General features: G+C 41.6%; 1 protein-coding gene and 1 non-coding gene across 4 annotated transcripts in view; both read left to right on the plus strand.

Moving 5' to 3' along the window:
* Nucleotides 1–26,521, plus strand: part of JAZF1 (JAZF zinc finger 1) — a 343,179-nt gene that overhangs the window by 49,772 nt on the left and 266,886 nt on the right. The window lies entirely within an intron of this gene.
* Nucleotides 13,770–13,871, plus strand: LOC114235467 (U6 spliceosomal RNA). Its single transcript, XR_003621633.1, has one exon. It is a non-coding gene; the product is annotated as a U6 spliceosomal RNA (small nuclear RNA).

Here is a 26,521-nt window from a genome sequence, read left to right on the forward strand (position 1 = left end):
TAAGAAAAATTTGATTATGGTTGACCTTTCTTCCACATCTATGTTTCATTTTCACTCTATGTTTATGCATGTGGATGCAGGGTAATTCTGAATAATGGTAATGATGAAGGGCCGTCGTTACGCAGATCATTCTGGGTTCCTAATTAAAATTATGGCTGGAAATTGCTTCCTTATGTGTGGCTCGAATTGCCTTTGCAGTAATTTCGCTTTATAACTTCTACCTAATCCTCTCTTACCACCCTTAAGAATCCTGCCTCGTCCTTGAAATTCACTCCTTTGAAATCTTTATGGGCAGTCCTGGTTTCCCCTAAGCTATGAGTATCCTGATAATTTGTTCCCAGAAGTCTTCAAGCTTGTAGGCAAAACAGTCTTTGCTCCCTTTAACCACCCGCCGTCCCGCACTCTTAATGAGTTCTGGTTTTGGAACACAACTTGATTTCATGTTGTGGTCAATATTATAAATTAACTGAGCCTTGCTGATCCTTCTCCCTAATGAATTCACTGCTATCTGTCTTTCAGGCCAAGGCTGCCACATACTGTTTACCCTAATTAGTATTCTCTAATGGTAACCAAGTGACCAATAACTCACATCTTTTTCCAAATGAGCACTTATTACATTCCATCTCATCAGTTATAGTAGGAAAATTACATATAATGATATTCTCGCTGGGATTCCAACTAAGAAATGTTTTAGCCAAGCAACATCTGATCATGGGGGCAGTAGGATCAAAGAGTTTTTTTTTTTAATCAGTATTTTATGTAGTCAGTCTCTGACCCATACGTTCCAGGTGAGATTGCTTAGTACAATAAATTTGAAGGTTTGTATGTTGACATTTTTTTATTCCATCGGATTTCAAGAATCATATCTAACAGTATTGTATTTTGAAAACTGTGCTCTTGCTTTTCCCCACAGTAGAGGGAACTTCGGAGACAGAATGCCCATGGCAAAGTGACAGCCCAGTTTTCCAACCCAGAGTTTAGAAAAATCAGGCAACATTTGACTCTCTAAAAGAATGGTAACAGAACCCTTATGCAAATTGTAGGATATGCTCTGCGGATTTGTGGTTGGTGCTGAGAAATGCTTATTTTGGTCATTTGTTGAATGAATAAAAGAATGTTGTGTCCAGAGCTTTGTCAATATGTGCAAAGAACAGGTTGTAGGGGCCAAATGTCTGTCCTTTTTGCTTGTTGTTTATAGGAAAAAGAGAAGGAAAAAGAGATGATAATTATGATTTTGAGGATATTTTAAACCATTTATAATCATCTAGTGCATATTGTGGTATTATTTATGTAAGCAGAGAAGGTTGTGGTGAAATAAAAAATGTTTTGGAAGGGAAGTGGCAATCTTTTGTTATTTCCCTACTCTTGGGTACTAAGGGGAAAGTTCATTGTGCATATGCAGGTAGTCATTTATGTAGATGTTTTTGTTGAAGTGACTGGAGAGCAGTTTTGAGGACCTTCTGTCTTTGTGAATATACAGATCACTAACATGCCCTTCAGTCATATTGTTCTTAGGGTTCCGAGTCTTACGGAATCTAATGAACAATTTTTAATGTCAAGAATAATTCAGCTTAGAAACTACCGTGATAGGTCAGGGCATCTGAAAATTTCCTATGTGGTTACCTTAAAAGCTTACCAAAATCTCTGATGTGGGGTCTGGGAATCTTTGTTTCTTAAAAGCTCCCCAGGTAGTGGGGATGATAAGCCTGCTGTGGGACCATGTCTGTCGCTCCCAGAGAACTGTTATTCATGAAGAACTTCCCAGAATACATCACTTTGACTTGTCATGATCACAGTAAGGGATCCTTGGGTCTGATTCAGGTGTAAAGCAGTTCTCGGGCCAAATATTGAAAGGTTGAATTATTCCTCATTCTTTGGCCCATCAAGCAGACAGTTTGTATTCTGTCCAATCTGTTGTGTTCAAGAGATTTCGGGTTATGGTGGGAGGGCAGTAGACTAAGAAATGGTGAGTCAGCCCCATTTCAGAGAGCTAGATACCAGCTAGGCTCAGGATCACATTGGGGTAGTACTTTAGAACTTCACGTGTATCATCTCACCTGGCCCTCAGAAAACCCTTGGGAAATCAGTAACACAGATATTCTTTATTAGCATCCTCATTTTCCACGTGGGGAAACTGAAGCGTAGAAGCCTGAAGCGGCTTACTTAAGTTCCCATGACTGTCAAGTGTTGAAGCCCTTGCAAGCTCTTTGATACCAGGGAGCAGGGGAGTGTGAATGTGGCCTCGTCGCATAAACTCACATTCTTTCTGCCCCGTTTATAAAACATGAAAGAATTTACCTTTCAAGTTATGATGAGTGTCTTCTGTGAAATGCATTTACGTTTTGACCGCTTCCTGGTTGAATAGAATTAAAGTTTATAGACTCTAGGGGCATGTTTAAAAAGTTTTTTGTCTAAATTTTGTTCCATTAGAGGCTTTTGGCTCCTTTTGAATTTAATGAGAAAAACCTTGGTCTAATAAGTTTCATTAAAGTGAATACTTGTTGTATTAATATATTGTATATATGTCTAGAGGCCTTCAAGTATTGGGCACACATTCATTAAAATGAACTAATGAACTAATAAAAATTGCTAATAAACTGTATCAATGCTAAATCACTTAATAAAAGCAATAATGAGATTCTTAGCATACTTGTACAGATGACACAAATATTTGTATTTATGTACTGGCCACATGAATAGAAGATTAATTCCTTGATTTCAAAAAAAAAAATCTTAGCAACAGAGAGTTGATGTTTAGACAGTCTGTCTTTTATATCTAGAAGAACCAAGGACTGGTAAAAAGATATAGACAATATTGTTAGATGTAAAAAACATATACTACAACAACTACATATCCTTGGATCCCACTATTTTTTTTTAAGTGTGTGCGTGTGTGTGTGTGTGCGTGTGTGCGTGCGTGTGTAAAGAGCCTGCAAGTCATCTGAAGAATATAATGTACCAAGTTATCTCAGATTGTGAGATTATGGGTATTTTTACTTTCTCCCTTTTGCTATTTTTTTTTCTACAATGAACATGTATAACTTTGGTAATCAGGAAAAAATTATTTACTAAAAAGTTACTTTAATGTAAGATACGTACAGACTTTCTCTTAACTTTCTCTCAACTAAAGTTCTCCAACTTCAGCACACATGTAGAGAAAAAGAAACTTGTAGTTCTTTTGCTTATAGGATTGTTTTATTTTCCTATGTAAAAAAACCCCTTGTTAATATCCCTTGAAAATTGGAGAAGTGATCATGTTGGTAATTTAAATACAGATCCCTGCATCAAAATCACCTGGGCATGCTTATATAAAAGGCAAAATGCTGGCCCCCAAGTCACGTGACTCAGAATGTTTGGTAATGGGGCCCAGAAGTCTGCATTATTATCAGGCATCACAGGTGATTCTGATGCACAATTCAGTCTGAGATGCACCCTTCTGATTGCAGGTTTCCTCATGTATATTTACCTTACAGTGATTAGGGCATCTTCTAGATTCTTTTTTCATCTTCAAAGTTTTTAATGAATGTATGCCTGTATAACATCCATTTTATTGTCAGGGACACTGAAGATTGAATGTTCTCTCTAAAATATAAAAATTAGAGGGAGTCATCCATTTGGCAAGGGTTTTAGGGTATTTGCAGTGAGTCCTCCTAGGACCCTGTATCCACCCTGGGGAGCTCCTGTTGTTCAGGAGGGAGCCTTGACAGTGCTGGAACGGGTCCAGCAGGAGGGGGTAGCCTTAGATCAGAGAACTCTCTGGTTCTCAAAGTTCTCTCAGAAGGCAACACCAAACTCAGGTTTCCGAAAGAATAACTAACTTTGCTTCTTTCCATTTCTCTCCTCGTCGGAACAATTGGTTATCTGAAGAAATCAGTACATCAGCATCTTGTGTTCTGAGTGGTGCATTCTTTGGAAAAAGTTACTGTGTCAGGAATTCACACGATTAGTGTGTTTGTTTTGAATACGTGCCGTTGTGCCGAACGTACAGAGCAACTATCCTTGGTTTCGAGTTGATTGAAATAATTTGCAGCAAGTTAGTGCTAAGTATAAACTCAGAGGTACACCATCTTGCTGAATTGGCCTCGGAAGGCCCTCAAATTTAGCATGCATAGAATCACCTGGAGGGCTTGTTAAAACACAGATTTCTGGGCCCACTGCCAGATTTCTAATTCAGTAAATGTGGGGACTGGGCTTGTGAGGATGCATTTCTAATAAGCTCATCAGGTACTGCTGATGCTGCTTTGAGAACCACTGGCCTAAACGAAACATCTCCAGGACCAAGACTATGGTCACATGTACAACCTGTTTGATTTTTAACTCAAAATGCAATATAGCCTCCTTGAACTGTGATGAGATGCTGCAAATAGAGGGTTATCCTCTATTTAATTGAGTGGGTTAGCATGAATTAAGTCAAGCCTAGTGAAATGTTTGTATCACCCAGACAGGTATGACAGCTGCTCTGCAGACCGTGCCATTGTCACCATTCATTCTAGGCCAACCAGATAGATTACGTCCCATCACCGGCATCTGTATGCCCCAAGCTAAACCCCAGCCCCACCGCAGCCCTAGGTGGGCTACACCTAAGGTTTCATGTGTCTCTCTTAAGGGCATTTGTGTTTAATAGTAACTTCTGAAGCCTTCAGAGACTTAAGGCATGGCTTGCAAGGCTAGAGTATGATATTTGGAAGAAGAATCTGTCCATTTTTCCTTGGCCCAGCACTCATAAGGTTAGTCTGGGGATCCTTGGCCTGGTATGGAGCTGTCCATAGAATCTTTGTCACTTCTCTTCATAAGCAAGCTTCAGAACTTCTTGGAATATATGTCCCGAGCTGCTGACCACCGCCTGAAATATCCCAGAGCCTTGCCTGGGTGTCTGGAACAAACTGTTTGTCTAATCCCCATCCCTTGGAGGCTTCAGGCAGGGGGCTTTGGCCAGAAATGCTCACCCCACCTCCTCTAGGGGAGATCGGTCCAAGAATGTACTTTCCAGTTGGCTCAGAAGACTCTCGGAGGTCAGGAGGGGACTGAGCCTTGATCCAGAAAGGAAAGAACTTTTAGGGTTCAGTGGGACTGACTCTCCCCTTTTTCCTCCACATATGTCAGACTTAGGCTCTATCTTTTAGTCCTGAAGTATAGTCCTAGGTGGCCCTAGAGACAGTAGTGTCCCTGAAATACCATGAGGCAGGGGCTTAGGGGTGCAGTCTTATTGGCAGGTGGTGGGGGAACTTGGCTCAAACCAGCACTGCTCATATCAACGCCCCCTCCCATCCTGTTCCTCATCATACTTAATGCCCCCACCACCTGTGCTTGGCTTCTTTGTTTCTTTTTTTATATCTGCGCAAAAGACACCCTGTGAGAGACCTCATCTGCTGTGGTCCACCCAACCCTACCCATCCTCCTCTCCTCCTTAGGCTACTTTTTCTCTTCCTATTTTTTTTTTTTATCACTACCTGAAATTTTATTGTGTATGTGTTTCTTGATTTATTTGTCTCTCTCCTGCACTAAGATAGTTGAAGATAGGGACTTTTTTTCTTATTCACTGCTGTCTCTCCGGCACCTAGATCATTTCCTGACAAGTGGTAATTATGCAATAAATGTTTGTTGCATGAGTAAGTGAAAGCCTAGCAAGCACATTGCTTTTCCTTGGAGTGGGTGTTATTAGGGTGGTTTTGGAGGCCGATGGTGATTGTGGGGGGGCTACACGCTTTCCAGCCCTTCTTGGTGCCTCTTTTGCCTGTGGAACATGGTTGTTCTCCAGCTGCTCTGGAGCTGCCAGATGAGGCCGGGCAGAGTAGAAGAAGAGTGGCTTATTCGGCAGTTTTGAAGGGAATTTGTCTGCGTGGGCTCTGATGGAGTCATCGAAAGGTTTGGTTCTGTCTGCAAAATCAAACTTGAGATCAACCTTGGTCTTGGGTTGGTAAGCCCCTTGCATCATCTGATTGAACTCTAAGCTGAAAGCATCATCCATCCATCATTTAATGAGAAATAATTGTAGTGCAATTCAGCAAGGCCCAGCAATACTATTTTGTTAGTTATCTCTAATACTTGCATTGGGGTGAGGGGAGACAGGGAGGACAGGTTAAGGAAGATGACAGCCCAGGCAGCTTGCAATCCTTCCAAAGGGAAGATCCTCAACTCTGGTGCTTTGAACACCAGAAGGATGTTAATCAGGGGATTTTTTTTGTATCAGCATTGTCAACATTTACATTCATTTTACACATTGGATTTGCATCTGAAAAGACCAACTAAAATCAACATTTAAGCGATAACACTCATATTTGCATATGATTGAGCAGACATGTTAAGTAATTTTAGCCTGGCTGTTGCTAGGAAACCAATTAATAATGTTCTGCATTTCATTAAAAACTGGGTTCTATCTTTGCTTTCATTTCACTTCACAATTTAGCTGCTTGTGCTGCACTTTTTCTCCCTTGGTAAATTGTGACAGATAAATTATCATTTTACTAAATTTATTTCTGTGATTACAGTTGTTAGTCATATCTGTCAATACAACTTCAAACCTTTTTTTTTTTAATGCTTCGGTTGGGAGGGAAGTGAATTTTAACTGTTAATCATTTTTTCCTCTATAGCTTATGGGGACTAAAATCATATTTCTGCAAAGGCCTCACAGATTGTGGGCTAACAACAAAAATAATTAAAGCAATCTTCCCTGTTCCATAATTGCACCTTCTCAGTGTGGTGACTAATAATTAGAATATTAGTCACTATTCAGACACTATTCAGAAAGTGACAGACAGCTGATTAAGCATTCATCTGCGTTTTGTTTCTCATGTTTGCCATGGTTTGTGGGCTAGACCAGGTTCTGTCCTTTATGTGGTGCAATTAAAATTTTCATGACTTTATTTTACATAATAGACTCCTGCTCTTATGAAGAGAAAATACAGTCTAAGCTACCATAAGTGCCTCTTTGAACCAATCACCTGGGCAGTTGCATTGAAATTGTAATGACATTTTGCAGTTTAGCATTTTGTAGTATTGATCTGGTCAGAATGCTCATTAAAAAGCAAAATTTGTTTCTATTCATATCTGTTTCACAGTATTTCAATCACTTTATTTGGGTGAGGCATACAAATGCATCTGGTTCTTCAACTAAGCTCAAATGGTGATCTTGCCCATTTTCTAAGGGCAAAATAAAGCAAGTTAGAATCTGCTTTCACATTTTATACTCCAGTTTGGTCTTTAAGATCTGAAGGTATAGTACAAAAGAGGACATGGAATTTGGAAGCAGCCCTGGAGTCAAATTCCGGCTCAGCCCCCTCTGTGGCTCTGTGCCTCAGTGTCCTCATTTGTCAGATAAAGAAGAAAGGACGGCCCTGGGGAAAAGATGACACCTAGGATTGTAACGAGCAGGGCCCGGCAGTGGGTACTTGGCAGATACTCTTTCCCTTTTCCGCAAGAGCTGCTTGGGCACTGCATTAGTTTGCTAGGGCTGCCATCACAAAGCACCACAGACTGGGAGGCGTAAACAACAGACATTTATTTTCCCACAGCTTGGAGGCCAGAAGTCCAGGCTCAAGGTGCCAGCAGTGCTGGCTTCCTCTGAGGCCTCTCTCCCAGGCTCACAGGTGGCCGTCTTCTCCCTGTATCTTCCCTCTGTGTGTCTGCGTCCTAGTCTCTTCTGAGATGAGGACACCAGTCACGTTGGATTGGAGCCCACCCTAAGGGCCCCATTTTCATTTATTCACATCTTAAAGGCCCCATCTCCAAATACTGTCAAGTTCTGCGGTCCTAAGGGTCAGGGCTTCAACATGTGGATTTGGGGTGGGGGGACAGTTCAGCCACTAAGGGGCACTGACCGAGAAGCTGCACACGGCACACTGCTGTCTCCACTCGGCTTGGGTCCTACTCAATGGTCAGAACAACTGAAACCAACTGAAAAGGAGTCAGGAGATTGGGTTCTTTGGTTATGACTTTTCTGGTTAGGTCAGGGTTGATCAGAAATGCTCAGTAATACTACCCTGCCCCTTTATTTTTAGTTCTTATTTTGATCTTTTTGGATATATTCTAAGACCACTTCTTTCTGACCTTAGTAATACATGAGGATCATCAACTCCAGGCTCATAAGATCCTTATATTTATCCTTCATTGTTACTAGATGTGGATATACAAGGTGTAGACGGTAGGGACAAATGTCCGTTTCCCTTTTTTTAAAAATGGGATTTATTTATTTATTTATTTATTTATTTATTTATTTATTTATTTTTGGCTGTGTTGGGTCTTAGTTTCTGTGCGAGGGCTTTCTCTAGTTGCTGCAAGTGGGGGCTACTCTCCATCGCGGTGCGCGGGCCTCTCACTATCACGGCCTCTCTTGTTGCAGAGCACAGGCTCCAGACGCGCAGTCTCAGTAGTTGTGGCTCACGGGCCCAGTTGCTCCGCGGCATGTGGGATCCTCCCAGACCAGGGCTCGAACCCGTGTCCCCTGCATTGGCAGGCAGATTCTCAACCACTGCGCCACCAGGGAAGCCCCCCATTTCCCTTTTTAAATGACTTGTGGGAAAGTGTTTGGCTTTGAGGTAGTGGGCGGAGGCCAGGCTTTGGGGCCAATACACTATTGGGCAATTGGAATTTAGTGACACAAATACTATAGAAGGTCATTCATTCATTCAGCTACTGAGTGCCTACTGTGTGGCACTGTGCTAGTCCCTGTGGTTATAATGATAAATAAAAGTAGTCATGGTCCCTGCTCTTAACAGAGCTGACAGTCTAGTGGGGAAATAGACTTTAATCAAATAATATCACAATTTTAACAGTGTAGCTCTGATAACCATGGGGGAGGAAAGGCAGGTGATGCTAAAAGGGTGAATAATGGTGAGGATCAGGGATGGCCTTTTGGTTCAACTAAGATCTGAGGGGTGGTGAGGCTTCTTCGATGAAGGGGTGAGCAGTAGGGGCTGTGGTGCTGGGGGTGGTCATGAGTTGGAATGTGGGCAGGAACATTTCAGGAGTGCAGACTGCATGTGCAAAGGCCCTGAGGCAGAAAGCAGCTTAACATGAAAGGCAGGAACTGAGAAAAGGGCAGTGTAGCTAGAGGAGAGTGTAAAGGAGGGTGTAGTTTGAGATACAGCTAGAAAGCCTTCTAGGAAGACCGGGGGAGTTGGAAAAGACTTCTAGAGAAGTGACATCTGTATTTTTAAGTATAAATATAACTGATTTCTTCTGGTAGAGAAAGGAGAGAGGCATTTTTAGATAGAATATCATAACTTGGTATGTTTATTATGGCTCAAGTGTCCTTATATGAAGGAATCCCATTGTTCCAGTTAGTGGAAGTTCATACTTGAGTGGGTTCAAGCTAACTAGTTTACTAGATTTGCCATATTGAGATGTATCTGCCTACACTGATGCAGAGGCTCATTTAAATAGAGAATGAATGAATGAAAGAATGAATAAATGAACAAACGAATGGGTGCTGTGTTACTGAGTGGGTGGCATTGGTGGGTGGTGCTCCAGGGTGGACCTGACCTTAGAAGCAGTGATGCATTATTGATCCATCTGTTCAGGTCTGGTGGACTAACAGAAGACAGGCTGCACTGATCTCAGTGGCCCCCCAGCGTGTGTCTCCTCCTCCTCTGCAGTTCTGGGAGGGCCCCTTAAATCCTGCTCACTGGCCCAGCCTCACCCTCGTTGCCTAAACCAATCCCAGCTCCAGGCAGGAGAGACTAGAAAGAGCTGGGTCAGCAGTTACTGTAAGGCTGACCTAGGTCACCGTGGCCCAGTTCTGGGGAGCGAGATTCAGATAATCACAGAAGCTGAGCTGCAGAGCATGTTCCAGACATGGTGGGAGTCCAGACTGCTTGGAAGAGGTCTGTCTGCAGGGAGGTATGGGAGGAGAAGCTGGAACACAACGTTGGGAGCACATCAGAAGAGACTGACAGCTATATCTCTGACGGAAGAACTCGTATGTCATTTGGTTTTGGCTCAGGCATGAATCTTTGTTTCTTTCCCCCAAAGAAACTAAAATCAGATAAAAGAAGATTTAAAATTGGAGCTTAGAGGGACTTCCCTGGTGGCGCAGTGGTTAAGACTCCACACTCCCAATGCAGGGGGCCTGGGTTCGATCCCTGGTCGGGGAGCCAGATCCCACATGCATGCCGCAACTAAGAGTTCTCATGCTGCAACTAAGGAGCCCGCCTGCCGCGACTAAGACCCAGCGCAACCAAATAAATAAATAAATAAATAAATAAATATTTAAAAAAAAAATAAAAAAATAAAAAAAAAAAAATAAAATTGGAGCTTAGAATGTTTTTTTCTGCTTTTAATAATTCATTTACTTAAATAGACATAAACAAGGCCACTTGCTAGCTGCTGTTAGGTAGGAAGTCTGTATTTCAAAGGTTTTCATAAATGTAAGGAGTATTCTTTGATCTTGAAAACCAAGATTTTTCTTCCCTTGTGAATATTGCCACCAAGCAGTCCTCAAAGGTGGCTTGAGAGAGAGCTACTGATAGTTTCCAAGGTCTTGGGATTCAGCTATACCAAAAGACCACGACATCGAAGAATTATTGTAAATTGAGGGCACAGATTTACTTGTGAATAATGGAACAGCTGCCTAAAATAACATCTGAAGGGCAATTACCTCCAGTCTACTTTGATGAATGTGGACTTTATAATCTGTGGCCAATTAAGACTATCAGTTCTTCTGGGCCCCACAGAGAAATGTACAAACAGGAGACGCCCTTATCTACATTGGCCACATGTGCATGACTGTGCTTCTGTTAAATTTGACTTGTTTTCAGCTCAAGCAAAGAATAACTGGTCTTTGACTTTGAGGAGATTCAGGAAACATTACTGAGCGCCCATTGCCATTTCAGTAGGCACAAGGAGTGGGATGAAAACATCACACATCCTCCCCCTTGGGTTTCGTGTGAAGAGTGGGGAGCAGATCAACATGAATACAGGGAAATAGACATGGAGCTCATGATAAAAATCCTGGCATTTGCACATCATGCTACATCTCATGGCTTTATAGATGACTTCTGGACTCTACCAGCCTGGTCCAAAGAATACTTCTCACAGGGTTATTCTTATTTTGAACTGGTAGATACTTTCAATTGCAGTTCCATGTTACCTCTGCCTGGGTGCTCCTGCTGGTACCAGCCACCTCCTTCAGAGTGCTTTCTGGCTTCCTGTAGGGGCAGCTCCCTGGCCAGAGCAGAGAATACAGCATTGATACAGCAAGATAAGGGAAGCCCCGGATTTCACAGGGGCAGTGAGGGGCGAGCGGTCTGGCATCTGGAAAATTATGCCTTAGAGTTTAGTTGTTTAGCATCATTGAGGTCTCAAGCAGTCTGCAGGCAGTGGGGAACTGGAAAGAGGACAACAATGTAGAACTGGGCAAATCCATCAGTTGGGGTGGCTTTTCTGGGTTAGTTGGGCCTCAGCTCAGCAGTGGCTGTTGGAAAATTGTCAGACAACTTGGGAACACATGCATGGATTGCAGGGGAAAAGAACTGCATGCAACTAGCAGTTCAGACATCTTCTTCCACCCTGTGGGACAAAGGGCAGTATGCCTGCTAATCTGCCATTCATATTTATTCACTTTATTTTTTAGCACTTGATACTGTGACTTAACCTCTCTCTGCCTAAGGTTCCTCAAGAAGCAAGATGGGTTTGATGAACTGGAGTCAGAGGGTTTCCTTGGCTGTTATGTTCTGCGATTGTGGAATTCTACTAGGAAAGATGCATCTGGTCCTGAGAGACCTCTACTCCAGTTAGGAAGTTTCATTAAACTAATGGAGAATAAAACAAAACAAAGCAGCATAAAAACTTTAAGCACTTTCACAAGGTAAACGATGTCATAAGACAGAAAGGAGCTGATGGCCCCTGCCACGGGCCGGAGTGCCCAGGAGAGTCTTTACAGAGTTTGGAGGGTTTGGACTGTGTATTTCAGGATGGGCAGGGTTTAGAGGACGAGGAAAGGAGAAGGCATTCAGAGCAGGAAGGTAAGGGAAGGCCAGGGTGGGACAAATGGAAAAGACATCTGTCTTGCTCACTCTTGGATCCAACACTTAGTAGAGGCTTGTTAGGCATCATTGAATATATAAATATACCAGAATATAACTTCTGGTATAGATTTATTTATAGATAGTGTTTACAGTTATCTAGGGGACTGGTGAGGTGAAGGGCAGGGAAAAAACAGGCTAAGACAAAATTAAGCAGGAATTTATTGTCTTGTTCATTGCTGTGTCCCAAATGCCTAGAATAGTGCCTGGCACCTAGTGGGTACTCAGCAAATATTAATTAAATGAATGAAATGATCAGTGACATGACTTCAGACTGTCAGGTAAGTAAATGGGGAACATTGGAGGTTTTGGAGAAAGTACCATTTAGGAAAGAACTGATTGTAAATGGGGGAGTGAGGAAACCAGTTAGGAGATTAGGAAGTAAGCACAGGGTCATGAGGAGGGTCTGAAATATGAGGGGCATTGGAAACAAGAGGGGAGAGCAGGATGGGGGACATCACAAAGAAAGCAGGATGGGGGAGTGGCTGTTGTGGGGTGTGAAGAGAGTCAGAAGATGCCTAAGATGGAAGGTGTGAAGGCGTCTAGGTGAAGAGGAAGATGACATAGAGGGGAGCAAGGTAGGGTTTAGCTGGAGGGGAGGGCACTTAGGTAGCATGTGGGGGTGAATTGCCTCCATGAGGTGCTCGCAAGTTGAAAAAAAGGTTGCAATTCAAGAGCGTTGTCTCAGGGCTGGAGATCAGGTTTGTGAGTCGTTGACTGGAGAAGCAGTGGCTCAGGGGACGCGGGGTGAGCGGGGGGGAAGATGGGGAGACAGGGAGGCCATCCCGGGAGGAGCACAGCCACGGCCTCTGTTCACAGGACTGGTGGCTTCTACCCCGACTCTTTCTTTCTTTCTTTCTTTCTTTTTTAAATTATTTTAATTAATTTATTATTTTTGGTTGCATTGGGTCTTCGTTGCTGCGCGTGAGCTTTCTCTAGTTGCAGCGAGCGGGGGCTTCTCTTCGTTGCGGTGCGCGGGCTTCTCATTGCCATGGCATCTCTTGTTGCGGAGCACGGGCTCTAGAGCACGAGGGCTTCAGTAGATGTGGCGCGTGGGCTCAGTAGTTGTGGCTCGTGGGGTCTAGAGTGCAGGCTCAGTAGTCGTGGCGCATGGGCTTAGTTGCTCCATGGCATGTGGGATCTTCCCGGACCAGGGCTTGAACCCATGTCCCCTGCATTGGGCAGGCAGATTCTTAACCACTGCACCACCTTGGAAGACCCCGACTCTTTCTTTTAGAAACATCACAGACATCTTGGAAGCTATGCTCTGTTCTGTCTGGGGAGTTTTGACTTCTCAGGATTCTCCTGGCCCACTTCCCCAGCATTTCCTCTATTACTTATGTCGGAGCATTCTGTTGCCATTGTTATTTTTCTGGTACTATTATCCCCTATGTGAAACTCTATAATTTGTGTCAAATACATGAGCATCCTCTATAGGAACTGATCTCCTTTCTATTTTTGAAGGGTATGCTGCTCAAAACTCTGTGTGTGTGTCTAAATCTCTCTTAGAAACTGAGCTATAATGACTAATTTCACAACCTCAAATGACAATATACAGTATGCATTTATTGAATACAACTTGACAGATGCTAATATAGAAGATGTGAATTAATATTGGAACAAAAGGACATAGAATACCTATAGAATACTATACCTTTCTCATTTTTACTTTAAAAGTTCTGGTTTACTAGAAACTTCTGAATAGAATTAATTGGGAATTTAAAATCCTTGTTAAAGAATATTTTCCACGCTCATTTCGGCAGCACACATACTAAAATGGAATGATACAGAGGAGGTTAGCATGCTCTGTGCAAGGGTGACACACAAATTCATGAAGCATTTATGTATCTTTATGAAAACTCAAAAAAAAAAAATCAGTTTTCACTTTTCCAACACAGGTGGACCAGATATCTTCTGAACCGCCCTCTCTTTTCTCCCTCCTTTCTTTGTTTTTCATAAATCTTTTGAATATCACACTGGTGATTACCTAAAATGAACTTGGATAAACCAGAATTTTGTCACTGATGAGAGTTTTGCCAAACTTAACTTGTGGTGTGCTGCTTGCCTTTTAAACAAATGACTCGCAAAAAACAATTTGGCAGCCTCGCAATTGTAAATTTCTCAGCGGCAGTTTGTGTCTGTATATCTCTTCAGGTCAAGCGTCTGCTGAAAAGCTATTGAGGATGACGCGGGAGTAAAGATACTGCTGTATGAATGCAGTTTTTACAAAACTTGGCAGTTCCTGTAAATAAGTGAAGATCATAACTTGTATTTACCTCTGTAATGTCTAGACTAGAGAATAAGAACCATGAGTTTATAAAAATCCAGGTTGCTGTCTATAAAAATAGAAAAGTATTTTAAAATTATGGTTCCAGTGGGGTAGTGATGAAATTTTTAGTATATGGTCTTGGACCAAATGGGTAGCTATCTGGAGAAAGATGAAGTTATTTCTGTATCTCATACCGTTCAAATAAATTCCATCTTGACCAGTTCAATTTATATGATGATCAGTGTGATATTCAAAAGAATTATGAAAAGAAAGGAGGGAGACATCAGGAAGGCATTCATAAAATGGTGTGGTCTACTTCATTTGGAAAAAGTCAAAAATGATATTTTTAACAAGGATTTCAAAATATGAATATATATTCATATCTGCTTAAAATGAAAGGACTGGAAGAAACGTGTAAATTCCTTTTAACTTTGAAGTTAAAAGTTAAGCCTTTTAAACTATGACTCAAAATTCAGAAACCAGAAAAGAAAAAGATTGATAAATTAGACTAAATTCAGATTAAAAAATTTTACCTGGTAAAAAACACAATAAGTAAATTCAAAAGACAAATAGTTGAGGGAAGAAATTTACAGTGGACAAAGGGCTAATCTCTCCATATAAAGAGCTCCTACAAATGAATAAGAAAATGACTGGCAAACCAGTAGAAAAATAGGCAAAGGACACAAACATATGATTCACAGAACAAGAAATATAGATTGTCTCTAAACCAAATAAAAGATCTTCAGACTCAGACATAGTAAGAGAAATGCAAATTTAAACTAAGTAGCACTTTTTACTTCATTGGATTGGCAAAAACTCTGAAATGTGATAATCGTACATTGTTGACCAGATGTGCACCGTACTTCTCCTGAGAGTACAAAATTGCACAACCCTTATGCAGGCCAATTTAGCTGTGTCAAGATTACAAATGCAGTTACCCTTTGACCCAGCAATCTGGCTCTGGTACTTTTTCCCTGCAGGTACCCCTGAATACATATAAAGTGACGTATGTACGAGGTTTTTCATTAGTCCATTGTTTATAATAGAAAAGACTGGAAACAATTCAAATATCCATTAGTAGGAGACCAGTGAAATAAACTGTGAATCATCCATACAATTGAATATTGTGTAGCATTTAAAGAGAACATGGAAACTCTTCATGCAGTGATATGGAAAGATCTCCAAGATATATTATTAAAATGAAAAAAGCAAGGTGTAGAACAGAGTAGGTAGTGTGCTACCTTTGGTGTAGAAAGGGGACACAGTATGAGTCTACATTCATATCTGCATGAAGAAATACTGAAAAGATAAGCAAACAGAAAAAAGAAACTTAATAAAATGGTTCTCTTTAATGAGAGGGTGGGGGGTGGACAGAAAAAGGGTGAGGGTAGCACTGTTTGCTGTATTATTTTTATTTGTGAACCATGTGAATTATTATCTACTCAAAACAAAAAATAAGTTACGTGTTTGTAAAATTGCATTTCAGTGGCAGTTTAGCATATGTCCAAGGGCTGGAAATAGCTCCCCAGACATTTATCATCTCTTGTTTGGACTCTTGGCTACAGCCTGCTAAGTGGGTCTTGTATGTGATTTATCTGGAGCTGTGCTGTCTAGTATGGTAACCACTCACCACATCTGGCTTTTGAGCGCTTGAAATGCGGCTCTTCCAAATTGAGATGACCTGTAAGTGTGCCAGATTTAAAGACTTAGCATGAGAAAAGAAGAATGTAAACCATCTCACTATCACATTAATAATTTTCAAAATATTGACAGATAATAGTGAATGATAACAGTTTGGATTAAGGGGGTTAAAATATATTATTAAATTAATTTCCCTTGTTTTTTCTTACCTTAAGTGTGGCTCCTAGAAAATTTAAAATTACATATGTGGCTTGGCTCTGTGGCTCGCATTTTGTTTTTTTTGTACAGTACTGATTTAGAGTCCTGTCCACACTTGGCCATGTCTGCCAGAATTACTTTCTTTAAAAAAAAAAAGCTAATCATGCTTTAAAACCTTCGCTGACTCTTACAAGCCTATAGAGACCCTTTGTAATAGTCTGAGATGCTTCCTTTACCCGTTCCCTACCTCCCTCGTGAATAAACACTGCTTCTCTTCACTCCCCAGGCTGCAGGCCTCTTCGTAAATATGAGCCTTTGAATGTACAGTCCCTGCTTGCAATGGTCCTGAACCTCCATTTCTTGGCCTTGAAAACTCCTACTTGTCTTATAAACCCAATTCATGTGGCCCCTTCTTTGATGATGCTTCCCTGGTTCTTTCGTCCTATTTCTTTATAGTATTTGGTATACCTGCGTGTTCTCACGCTCATCACCTGATACCACCGTTCATCTTTTCAAGGGTATTGTCACCCTCACCAGACTGTGAGCTCCTGGAGGGCAGAACCAATTGTTTTTGTGTTTCCAGAACCTGAAACTGCCAGTAAATAAACTCCAAAAAGTCACTAGGAAAATGAGGTTGGTTGTGTTTTGTTGAGAGCACACCCATTTACCTGCCTGGCCTGTGTATTGAGGAAAGCAGGCTCAAACCCTGCAGGTCTTCTCTTGGTTAGAGATAAACCTCTTTGCATAGCAAACAAACTTACTGTTACCAAAGGGGGAAGCGGGGGGAAAGGATAAATTAGGAGGTTGGGATTAACATATACACACTACTGTATATAAAATGGGTAGGGCTTCCCTGGTGGCGCAGCGGTTGAGAATCTGCCTGCCAATGCAGGGGACACGGGTTCGAGCCCTGGTCTGGGAAGATCCCACATGCCGCAGAGCAACTAGGCCCGTGAGCCACAATTACTGAGCCTGCGCGTCTGGAGCTTGTGCTCCGCAACAAGAGAGGCCACGACAGTGAGAGGCCCGCGCACCGCGATGAAGAGTGGCCCCCACTTGCCGCAACTAGAGAAAGCCCTCGCACAGAAACGAAGACCCAACACAGCCAAAAATAAATATAAATAAATAAAAATTAAAAAAAAAAAGGGTAAATAACAAGGACTTACTATATAGCACAGGGAACTATATTCAGTATCTTGTAATAACCTATAATGGAAAAAAATCTGAAAAAGAATAGATATATACATATGTATAACTGAATCACTTTGCTGTACACCTGAAACTAACACAACATTGTAAATCAACTATACTTCAATAAAAAAAAAAAAAAAAAAGAATAGACCTCTTTGGAATGTTCTAGCTTTAAACAGGTCAGCCTTCTTATAGGCAGAAGACTACAAACTGCAAAGATGTCAGTAGCACCAAACCCACCATGAGTTGTGGTTTCAGGGTTGTGTTCAGACTGGAAGGTGAGAGGTGTTTGTTCAGTCAGAGAACAGAAATCTCCAGGCTGGCCAAGTGCCTGTGTTTGCAGAAGGTGAGGGTGGCAGGTGGTTGGCAGAAGGTGAAAGCACGGGTGGAGGCTGGCTGGCCACAAGAAGGCTATGAGTTAGAATAATAATGAATTTCTCCATTATTCCATGGCCCTGTCGATCTTACTTTGGTGACCATCTTATCTGCTTTTTAAAATTCCCGTTGTCCTCATCTGCTTGTGGGGTCTTAAGCTTTTGCTTGAAAGAGAAAATAAGAGTAATAAACAGAATATCCAGGATTGGTGGAACAAAGATTTTAGGAAGGAAAAACTTGGAATTTTGCAGGAAACTTCTCTCCTTAGTTAAGTCACCAGAAGACTCATGTTTAACCCAGATTTTAGAAGCTTTCTTACCATTGTTCAGGATCCATTTGTTTCTTATATTACAATTCAGATATTTTCACTAGACAAAGCTTCTTGTGCCGCTGTCATAATCAGTTGGATGGGGAACGCTTTCTTTTGCAAAACTTGGAGGGCTGGTGGTGTAGTAGGAAGCACAGTGTTTCCAGGGGGGCTAGAAAAACTGGTCTGAAGCCAGGATTGCCACTTACCTAGTGGTGTGAGCATAAACAAGTTACGTCACCTCTCTAAGCCTCATTTTTCAGTAACATGAGGTTATAAACACCTCCTGGGTTGTGAGCATTGCAAGGAGAATGAACACTGGTGCTAATATGGCTCCTGGACCATGCTAGGTTTTGATAAATAGTATTTATAGCTCCAATGAGAATGTCGATTTTCTTTTGCACCTGTCTGGTGTTGAATCGCCACGTGAGCACACCCAAGGCAGAAGAGGAGTGTGACCTTTCCTAACTGTGACGGGCTGCAGTGACTGCTGGACAGTGGCAATCCTTAGAAACTGCTCTTCAGAGCCTCACGGTCATCTGAGCGGGGGCAGGGGGTTAGGGGTCAGGATGCCTGCTTGGAGAACTGGCTTTACCGTTAGTTAGTCCCATTCATTCTACCTCCTTGGTCCTGAGTCTCCTCGTTTGTAAAATGAAGGTGTTGATCTTTCCCATCTCTAAAATGCTCTAGTTCTGTCTCCAGAAAACAGCGGAAGTGTCCCCTGGTGGTTAGGCTGCATTGTTTGTAGGGTAGCATTTCACTGTGCCCAACTCTGAGACCCTGGAAACTGCACAGCTGGGCTCTGCCACCTCTGAATAGCCCTGAATCCAAGGAGTGTTCCCATTTCCCTTTGGGATTATGTCCCAAGGCAATAGTCTTCTTTCTGGGCTCCCCATGGTCTTCTCGCACATTCTCCCAGGACCCACCCAGCTGCATCTGTCACCAGAGATGCTCACTTTTATTCTGGAGTTGAGATCTGTTTCCTCCTCATTCTTTGGACAAGAGAGAGAGAATCATCATTTTAAAGAGGGAGATTATCAGGCTTTTTTAAAAAGTAACTTTGGTGCTTAGTAAACATTCTTATAAACATTTTGCTTTCTCTTAGGCACTTGGGGTCTGTGTGGTCAGCCTCCCCTGCCTCCTTGTCTTATGTGACTCCTCACCTTGAAGGCCCATCCTTCATTCTTGTTTGAGATGGAGGAACACAGCACTTTGTGTGCCTTGTGACCAGATAATTGGAGCTGACAGTAATCAAGATTTGGGGCTAATCATCATTAAAGGGTAATTTCATTGCTGCCCATAATTGATCTTGTCTTAAACCCATTATTGCACTTCTTTTGTCACATGATTAAAAAAGAAAAAAATGCTCCTGGCAATAAACTTTTGAAAACGGGTTTCCTACATTCAGTTCTTTTTCAAACTGACTTTATAAATTTCAGGTGTGCCTTTATTAATGTAGTGATTTGCCTGCTTTATATTACATATTCAAAATAAGAGAAAATTGAAACAGTTCACCATTGAAGTAAATGTTACAAAATCAGCATCTGGTTTGAATAATGAGGTTTTTTTGTCCAAGTTTTGCTTCATTGAACGAGGCTGATAAAATTGCCCTTAGTTGTTATGTGACTTTTTCACTAACTTTTGGTTCCTTCAAGTTGCCAATTTGGAAGCCACTAGGGTTTCCTTTTGAAAGTTCTTTCCTAGCGGTAGTTGTTTTAAGTGACTCTCAGACAGCTTTTGGTCACCGGCAGGGTGGAGATGATGATACTCCCTGATCACAAAATCACAGCTTGGGACATTTCAGGTATCTTCTCCACCATTGAAGCTGTTGGAACAAGAGCAGAGTGAAAAAAGAGGTCTAGAGTCGGAATGCTAGAAATAGATGTTGGTATGGCAGCAACATAATATCATACTGTTTGGGGTCAGGTATCTAGACACTGTCTCCAAGTTCTGTTTCTACCTTGAACTCGGATGCTTGCAGAGATATAGTTGCACATGGGTAATGATAATGCTGCTTGGAGGACACAAAGCCATTCCCACTATGGCTGCTGATAAAAACACGCACAGGCACGTGACATGCCATGCACACACACATTCCTAGGACGTTTCTTGAAGGTGACTACACTTTTTCTACTAGGTTTCCTGATCCATAGATATCCATGCTGTAATACTTACAACGTACTTTCAGATTGATCATTTGGTTTTGGCTTTCAGAAAACCACTTTTAACATGGAATCGGTAGATTCTATTATCCCTCGTTTACTAATGAGCAACCTCTTCAAAGAAGTATTGTGACTTATTCAAAGGTATATAGCTGTCACCTGGTAGGAAGGAATGGTATTTTATAAAGGCCTAGTTTTAAATTTTATCACAAAACCTGTACTGCATGTATGATAATCCTGTATTGCACATTCTACTTCAATGAAAAGCTTGATGAATGAACGAATGAATGAAATGAACAAATGAAGAAACAAACAAACAAAACAAAACAAAATCCTGACACAGCAAAACACTAAAGGGAAGTATCTCCAGTAGTCAGATAGTAAAAGCATGGCATTTTTTAGCTAAATAGAAAAACAACAGAATATCCCTTTATCTATGAATACTTTGATACACAGGTTGTTATCAAATACAAACTAGGCTGAGATTGACTATCAGTTCCCTACTTTCTTCAACCAGATGTAGCTGTCCATTGCAGTAGGGCCTTTGGGAAGCTGTAGGCAAGAAAATCAGAGCATTGGTCCATCTTGTTGAGTGGGTCACAGGAAATTATCCCACTCTACTTTTTAGAAAATGTTCTTACCGATTGTGTTTTCTACTGTGCTCCTCACAAGGAGAAAACTTTTGGGTGGAATCGAACAGTCCTGCCAAGCAAGGCTTGTGGGTATGAGCGTGAGTGAGTTCAGGTAACTGAAAGTTTGGCCACCTCTGTGGTCAGCATGTGGGCACGTCACCCACCAGATCTTAATCTTTTGGGACATTGGGGCAGAAAAATAGGTTCTTCTCTCATATTGTTGACAGACCTCCACTTTCTTTGTCTGAGAATCCTGGAATCCTTGCTCTCTCTTTTTTTTTTTAAGCTTTATCATTCTTTGTAGTCAATTTTTTTCCCCTCTTGATCATGCTTCTTTTAAAATTCTAACTCTTGAACAGCCAAATGGATGTTTTCCTTTTTTACTGATTAACATGTGTGATGTGCAAGTGTTCCTTAAAAAATACCTCGTATACTTTGTAATTTAACCTTTGCAGCTTCATTCCAGGCTCTTTCCTGACAACTCCTTGCTGAATCCTACTCTTTTAAATTCCCTTAGGCCATTTTAAGATTCCAGGCCTCAAATTCCTGTCTCATTGGACTTGGTTGCTGCTCTCTTCATTATTTGGTTTCCTCATGTGTAAAATGAGTGAAGTACTGGCTATTTCACAGTGTTGGTGAGGCTTAATTGAGATGGTGTAATTGGAAGTGTTTTACGAAGTGGTCAGTGCTATTATTATTGACACTTTTTCATGAGGAGGTGATTGATACAGACAGAGATTAGATTATTTTCAGATGAATTATGTAGGGAAAGTAGGATATCAGAGTTGCCTGAATAAGGAAAGGGATGAGCCCTTATAGATCAAGGCACCTCATCATGGGATTATTAGATCAACGAGGTACTGAGTAAGTTAATATTAGAGGAACGGATAGAACTGGCAGGGAAGAGGGAAGACAGAACATGAGCTGGTTGGATTATCTAGAGAGATGAGCTTGGAAACCAAGGGAATGGGCTCTCTTGCCACCAAAATGTTAATTAAAGGAGCATCACGAAACTAGGATGCTGGTGACCTTAGGCACTGAATGAATTTGGCATTGCTGGAAAGGTAAACACGAAGAGAGTTTGGAAAGTTAATCCAGCCAAGAAATTAATTGGGCCTGGGTACACCTCTGTCTGCTAGGAAGAAGCGATGCTGAGAGCACAGGACCTGGCACAGAGCAGGTGTTGAATAAATGTTTGTTGAATTGATAAATGGATGCAGTAGAAATGATGTAGATAACCAGTGGCAGAAGTGAGCTCAGGTTAACTATCACTCTGCCTTGAAAAAGCCTGTCCTCTGAAGAAGAGAGTCATTGCGTCCCACCCAAGTGAACCTCTGCAGTCTGGGGAGGGCATGGTTTAACACCGCCCTCCCCCCCCCACCCCCCGCCAAGAGTATGTGTTTGTCTAACGCAGGAAAGTGGGATGTGCCTGGTAAGATGTGATGTAAAAGCCTTTAGTCTTACGTCTCCTATGTTTTAATTTGAAGGTCACTGCTAGTTTAATAAATTATCCCTATGAAATTGTTTTAGTTCTATTTTAGGATCTGGAAAGTGGAGCTTTGTATGCATTCTTTGACAGTAAACTAAGTTAGATGCGTGTGTGTGTCCAGTGATGGTAACAGTGACTCCGTGTATTCTTTCCTTTGAACCACTATAGAATGGCATTTTGTTCTGATAATATTGTAACCTGTGGAGTCACTATGTCCTTTATTCCTCCTTTGTTTGTGTACCTTAATGACATTTTACTTAATCTTGTATCTTGTCTGGTCTCTGCTGGTCTGCTGTGGGTGGTCGTGGTCTCTGGCTTTCACAGATGCAGTGTAATTTTTGGTTTATGAGGACAATTGAAACATTAGATCCTATGTTCCTGGCTCTTTCATGCTGTATATCATGAAACACATCCCCAGCTGAGGTTTCATCACTGTGGTGTGCAGAGCACAGTGACTACAGGTGTCAGAAGATTCTCTGCCCTCCAAAGCCCTTTTTTTTACTCTAGGTCACCTGGCACAGAGACGAGCATGACTCCTGCTTCCGTTTTCTGCAGGCGACTTAGCTCAGCTACTCTGTGGTTTAACCTTTGCCTAGTATGGATGTGGTTTTTGAATATATAGAAGTGCTTCAAGGGACTGGTTGTAGAACACTGCACATGATGAGAAATGCCTCAAGACACTTCACTCAGTAAGAGCTGGAAACCTACTCTTGTGGAAGGTGTGTGGGTTGGTTGGTACTTGAGGGACAAATTATAAGGCACACCTGTAAGACTGGGAGATTCAGGTGACAGATTAATTTGATGTTTGTAGGTTGAGTCATTTGGAATGGCTTAAAGTTTAGCTGCTTCTGCTGCAGTTAGAAATTGGTAGTCATCTTTGTTCCCTCTTTCTGAGATAAAGCAACTGGTATATAATTTAAATAACTTTCCCAAACTTGAAACCTGTAAGCAACTGAGGAAGTCCTGTAACCCCACAGGTTTCTCCAATCCCAGGCCTGTGTTATCCCCTTAGACCATGGGGCCTGCATGGAAGATGAAAGTGTAAACATGTGAGCCTGTATTTCCTAAGGCAGTGGAATTTTGTCTCTTGGTCATATGGAGTACAGTATTTCAAAGTGGTATTATGTATGGTGTTCTAAGCTGAAAGGAATATTTATATGGAGCCTGTCGGAGGTATGCTTGGTATGAAAACCATAAGTGATTTGCCTCACTGATTTGTTTAAAATTCTCAAGCATCATGCTGTACTAACATAGCTTTTATTCACTGATTCTCCTTTACAGTGGAGGGAAAATGACCCATGTGGTAAATGAAATAAATATACTGGACTTGATCCTTAGAGCAAGAGAGACCTGTAACATTTATGTTAGAAGGTGACCCCTCTGTTCCTTCTGCTTGGCAGAAGGCCTGGATGTATAATGAGGTACTCACATGTGTCAGATCTCATGTCTCCCCAGAACCTGGGGTTATCTTGTAACACTTGAGTTCTATTTATTGAAATGACGACATGTCGTAATGGGAGCATTGATGCGCACCAAGCCAGGTGCAAGGCTCTGTGAGAAGCTGATGGAAGGAGTGCCTATTGGAACATTAACTCCAGATTTCCTCACTTGTATGTGATAAAAATATCAAACCCAGTATGGAGTCAAGAGCAAGTGAAAAAAAAAAAAATCATTGCTCTTTGAAAGAAAAAAATGTCACATCAGCAATACTAGGGAATTTCTGTATTTGTAATCCTTGGGTCTGATATGGATTCATTTTTTTTTTTTAAGATATTTATTTATTTATTTATGGCCGTGTTGGGTCTTCGTCGCTGCGCGCGGGCTTTCTCTGGTTGCAGCGAGCGGGGGCTACTCTTCGTTTTAGTGCGCGGGCTTCTCATTGCCTTGGCCTCTCTCATTGCAGAGCATGGGCTCTAGGCACACAGGCTTCAGTAGTTGTAGCACGTGGGCTCAGTAGTTATGGCTCACAGGCTCTAGAGTGCAGGCTCAGTAGTTGGCGCATGGGCTTAGTTGCTCTGCGGCATGTGGGATCTTCCCGGACCAGGGCTTGAACCCGTGTCCCCTGCATTGGCAGGTGGATTCTTAACCACTGTGCCACCAGGGAAGTCCCTGATATGGATTCATTTATTTTTCTCTAGTTTTGCTAGATTATGTAAAGCATATTGTACGCCGAAGTAAAGTGTAAGATGTAAGACACCATCCATAGGCAAGATTATTCTTGATACCTGCTGAAAACCTCCGAGTGTGCTTGGATTGGGTCCTAGCAGAATGAATCATGAGCGAGCCTGTGTGTCATCCTTAAAACAGTTCCCCCTTCCAGCTGATCCTTCTTGGGACTGCATTGTTACTTCTGGAAGAGAGTCCAGATACAAAATAATTTGGGTTATTTTGTTGTTGTTTGTTTTGTTTTTTTAATATTTTGTTTATTTATTTGGTTGGGTCAGGTCTTAGTTGTGGCAGGCGGGCTCCTTAGTTGTGGCATGTGAACTCTTAGGTGCAGCATGCACGTGGGACCTAGTTCCCTGACCAGGGATCGAACTCGGGCCCCCTGCCTTGGGAGTGTGGAGTCTTAACCACTGTGTCACCAGGGAAGTCCCATTTGTTTTGTTTTTAATGAAGGAAAAAGAAGCCGAGTTTGATGAGGATGAGTTGCAGTATTCTCACGGAGTGAGTCACTCACATAAAGTGAAAACTGAAAGCCTTCTCTGTAGCAACTTGTGTAATTCTTTGTGATTGATTCTCTCCTTCCTCCCGCTTCTTGAGTAATGAAGCCTCCATGTCATGATGTGAAAGGAACAAGACAGGCTTGGTGTGTTGCTGACAAGCAGAATCTCACAATTAAGCTGATTAAGTCTTAAATCGGTCAGTTTTCTGACTTTGATGTTAGGGTCTTTAATAGGATATAATTTTATAAGTTGCTTTTTTCTAAAGGGGCTGGAGGGTCTGATGAAGGGAATCGTCTTGGAAAACTCAAGGCTGAGCTCTGTAGGACTGGCTTACTCTCACCTCTGCCTGCTCCCTGAATGGAGCAGGCACTGCTGCTGGGCTCAGGTGTCCCACGATGCAGTTTTATCCACTTGAAAACCCTTATGTGTTCAGCTAAATTAGATTAATTACCTTGCTCTCCAGGATTCACAATGCTTTGCAGTTTAGCTGCAGTGAGTAAATGTTAGTTTTGCAAGTAAAAGCTACTATTATTGGCCTCTAAAGGGCTATGGTTTTTTTGGAACTCATAAAGAGGAGCTTTAAACAATCATTCCAGCCAAGATAGAATATAGGTTAGTAAATCTGTCTTCAACTGAGTTTTCTACTTGACTGTGTGGCATCTGCGTTGAGAAGAGTGTTCTAACTCCGTGTCATTTCTGTTTGGTGCCTCCTAAAGTAATTCTGGGTGTATCATCATGAAACATGCTGTTTTCTGTATTTCCTGGTGTTAATAGAGTATTTTGTATACTCTTAGTTTCCAGATGGAGATCATTGAACAGAACCCAAGCTTCTGTCCATTGAGAGTTTGCACAGAAATCTACCCTGGGTGAGACATGGCTGTGTCATCAGGGTTCTGATACACAAGAAAGGGAAATCAGGCACTCTCTGGACTCTTAAGTGATCACACTTAATCTTTTAATCTCTTCTTCTGTCTTTCCATATTCTTCTCCAATGGAAGACAAAAATCCCAACTTGTGATTAAGATAATCATTTGTAGGGTTAGACATTGAGTGGATCTATGAACCTAATCCTTTACAGAATCCTAGCATTGTGGGAATTTCCTATCACCACCTTTGTACTGAAACAGATAAGTTAAAAGGGAGGTGGGGAATCGTAGTTCAAGTTTCAAGCATGACTAATTCAGGCCATATCTGGCAAGATTTGGGACATATCTTCAATATAACAGAAATGATAATAATAACACCATCCACATATTGATCTAAGTGTCAAATTATTCAGTAGTTGCTTTTCACATTCCTGATGTTCATGTGTTCCTTATGTAACTCTGAGAGAGGTAAGGACAGGTACCTTTTAATCCTATTTATTTATTCAATAAATATTTATTCAGTGCCTGTTATGTGCCAGGCTCTGTTCTAGGTACTAGGTCAGGAGCAAAACAATAAAAAATTTCTGCTTTTGTGGAACTTATATATTAGCTGTGGGGAGACAGACCATAAATAAATGAAGCGAGTGAAGTACAAGTTATGTTGGGTAGTGAAACTTCTATGAAGAAAAGGAAGACAAGGAAAGG

Source organism: Balaenoptera acutorostrata, chromosome 7 (assembly GCF_949987535.1).
Source record: "Balaenoptera acutorostrata chromosome 7, mBalAcu1.1, whole genome shotgun sequence".
NCBI lineage: Eukaryota > Metazoa > Chordata > Mammalia > Artiodactyla > Balaenopteridae > Balaenoptera > Balaenoptera acutorostrata.